We start from the raw sequence: 3,683 nt of genomic DNA on the forward strand, positions 1-3,683 counted from the left end.
ATTACTGTTAGCATCATTTTGAGTTAATGAGTAATTCTCACGACATCACTGTAGCATTGAATTGAGTTCATTAGCAACTCTTACTACATGACTGTCACCATCACTTTGAGGTTGTTCGAAACACTTACTACATTACTGTAAGCCTCACTGAGTTGATTAGCAACTATCACTACATTACTGTTAGCATCATTTTAAGTTTATTAGCAATTCTTCCGACATCACTGTTGCATTATTTTGAGGTTCGTAGCAGCTCTTACTACATTATTGTTGCATTATTTTAAGGTTCGTAGCAACTCTTACTACATTACTGTCAGCATCACTTTGAGTTTATTAGCAACTATCACTACATTACTGTTAACATCATTTTGCGTTGTTGAGCAATTCTCACGACATCACTGTACCATTAAATTGAGTTCATTAGCAATTCTTACTAAATCACTGTCGCATTATTTTGAGGTTCGAAGCAACTCTTACTACGTGACTGTCAGCATCACTTTGAGGTTGTTCGAAACACTTACTACATTACTGTACGCATCACTGACTTGATTAGTAATGATCACTCCATTACTGTTAGCATCATTTTGAGTTCATTAGCAATTCTTCCTACATCACTGTCGCATCATTTTGAGATCATTAGAAATTCTTCCGACATCACTGTCGCATTATTTTGAGGTTCGTAGCAACTGTTACTACATGACTGTCAGCATCACTTTGAGGTTATTTGAAACACTTTGAAACGGTGGGGGTTATGGACCCAAATGCAACACACTGAGCAACAGAAGTTGAATCGGTAATGGTCTTTATTCCGAGGATGCCAGGAACATAACCACAATAATGGGCAGGCAAAAACAGAGGCAGTCTTGCAGCGAATCAAGGCAGAAGTGGTTACCAGGGCTGAGGCAGGGGGGAGTAGTCGAAGCAGGCAGGGTCGAAGCCGGGAAGTCAGTCCAAGGAAAAACGCTGGAGAGTTGGGCATCGAGCATAACAATCTGGCAGAGAATGAAGGAAGAGGGAGACCTAAATAGCTATGGGACAGGTGCAGGTGATAGAGACTGATTGGCAGAGGAGGTTGGCTGAGGGAGTGAGAGGTGATGCATTCAGGGTGCCTTGGAGAAACTAGTGTTGCAAACTGCAAACCATGACAGAACCCCCCCCTCAAGGGACGGCTCCCGACGTCCCAAAACAGGGGAGGGAGGGAGGAGGGGGAACCAGGTGGGGGGCTAGTACTCAGGAGAAGCAGACCATTCCATGTCTGGGGTGGGGTGGGAGGGAGTCCAGGCAAGAGAGCCATCCTGATCATTCGGAACATCCGTCCCACCCATGTCATCCTGAGAGTTCAGAGTCTCCAGAGTGTCCTGAGGTTCCTTTTCCTCTCCATCACGTGGCACTGGGGGAAAAAGGTGATGCTGTTGAGAGAGGACAGATCGACGAGAGTTAACCGTGGTGGAAGTGAGAGAGGGCTGATCAGGGTTCTTCTGGTGAAAGTCAGCAATGAGTTGAGGGTCAACAATAAAAGAGGCAGGAACCCAAGACCTTTCTTCAGGGCCATAACCTTCCCAGTCAACCAAATACTGTATGCCTCGCCCTTGGCGGCGAGAACGAAGGAGGCGACGGACAGCATACACAGGGCCACTTTCAATGATGCGAGGAGGGGGAGGAGGAGGTGTTGGAGGAACCAAGGGACTTTCTGGAGCAGGCTTGATTTTGGAAACATGGAAGGTGGGATGAATGCGCATCGACCGAGGGAGCGTAAGTCTCACTGCTACGGGGTTTATTATCCTTTCGATGGGGAATGGACCAATGAACCTGGGTGCCAATTTATTGGATTCGACACGGAGAGGCAGGTCTTTTGTGGAAAGCCAAACCTTTTGTCCAACCCGGTAAGCAGGGGCTTGTGATCGATGACGGTTGGCAGAAGTGGAGTAGCGATCGGCAGAGCGTTGGAGGGAACTGCGGGCTTGTGTCCAGGTGCGTTGGCAGCGCTGAATGAAAGTGGTCACAGAAGGGCAAGAAGCCTCTTTTTCAAGGGCAGGGAACAGAGGAGGCTGATACCCATATGAACATTGAAAAGGGGAGAGACCGGTGGCTGAACTGACCAGGGTGTTGTGGGCAAATTCTACCCAAACCAATTGTCTAGACCAGGATGAGGGATTTGATGACACCAGACAGCGGAGAGTGGTTTCCATATCTTGGTTCATTCGTTCGGATTGGCCATTTGACTGGGGGTGGAAACCTGAGGACAGGCTAACAGAGGCCCCCAACAAACTACAGAACTCTCGCCAAAAAATGGATGTGAACTGGGGGCCTCGATCAGAAACTACATCGGCAGGGATTCCGTGAAGGCGAACAACATGCTGAAGGAGGAGTTCCGCAGTCTCTTTAGCAGCGGGGAGTTTGGGAAGGGGAATGAAATGTGCCATCTTACTGAACCTATCAACTATGGTGAGTACGGTGGTGTTACCTTCAGAGGGAGGAAGACCAGTTACAAAATCCAGGGATATATGTGACCAGGGCCGATGGGGTATGGGGAGTGGATGAAGGTGACCAGCAGGAGCTTGATGAGATGGTTTGTGTTGATTACAAATCGGACAGGCTTTGACAAACTCACGCAATCCTCATCCATAGTGGCCCACCAGAACCGTCGAGACAGGAACTCCTTGGTTCTGTGTGCCCCAGGGTGACAGGTGAGCTTGGATGCATGTGCCCACTGTAAGACCTCTGACCTTAATGTAGCGGGTACAAAAAGACGATCAGGGGGGCAAGCACTTGGTCCAGGTTGGTTGACTGAAGCGGCTTTGACTCTCTCTTCAATGTCCCAGGAAAGGGAGGCAACAAGACAGGAAGGGGGCAGAAGAGGGGCGGTCTCAACAGGGGAATTGTCTTTAGAAAATTGGCGGGACAGAGCATCGGGCTTGACATTTCTGGACCCCGGGCGGTAGGAGAGAGAAAAGTTGAAGCGTGTAAAAAAGAGTGACCAGCGGGCTTGACGTGAATTTAGGCGTTTGGCTGTGCGGATGTACTCCAGGTTTTTATGATCTGTCCAGACAAGGAACGGAACCTTGGTTCCCTCCAGCCAATGCCGCCATTCCTCCAAAGCTAGTTTTACTGCTAGCAATTCTCTGTTACCAATGTCGTAGTTCTGTTCTGCAGGGTTCAGTCGGCGAGAGAAGAAGGCACATGGGTGGAGCTTCTGGTCAGATGCTGAGCGTTGAGACAACACTGCCCCCACTGCAACATCAGAGGCATCCACTTCAACCACAAACTGTCTTTCAGGGTCAGGGACATGCAGAATGGGAGCGGTGGTGAAGCGTGCCTTCAAAGTTTCAAAAGCCCTATTGGCTGCAGGGGTCCAGGAGAATGGGATTTTGGATGAGGTAAGGGCTGTGAGGGGGGAAGCTACCGTGCTGTAACCACGAATGAAGCGGCGATAAAAGTTAGCAAAACCCAGGAAGCGCTGTAGCTGTTTTCGATTCTCAGGGGCGGGCCAGGCTGTTACAGCTGAAATCTTATCGGGGTCCATTTGTAGACTACCCTGGGCCACAATGTACCCAAGGAAGGTGACCGAGGATTCATGGAACTCACACTTCTCAGCTTTGACAAACAAGGAGTTTTCCAGAAGTCGTCGCAAGACTGCCCTTACATGAAGAATATGCTCCTCCAAAGACTTGGAGAAAATCAAAATA

The 3,683-nt window shown here is 48.9% G+C and overlaps 1 pseudogene; it reads right to left on the reverse strand.

The window, feature by feature from the left end:
• Positions 1–1,116: 1,116 nt before the first annotated feature.
• On the reverse strand, positions 1,117–2,420 carry LOC147270127 (uncharacterized; annotated as a pseudogene).
• Between the last annotated feature and the right edge of the window lie 1,263 nt (positions 2,421–3,683).

The sequence above is a fragment of the Aulostomus chinensis genome, chromosome 1, assembly GCF_037954235.1.
Source record: "Aulostomus chinensis isolate RoL2024-O1b breed Wild chromosome 1, RoL_Achi_v1.0, whole genome shotgun sequence".
Taxonomy (NCBI): Eukaryota; Metazoa; Chordata; class Actinopteri; order Syngnathiformes; family Aulostomidae; genus Aulostomus; species Aulostomus chinensis.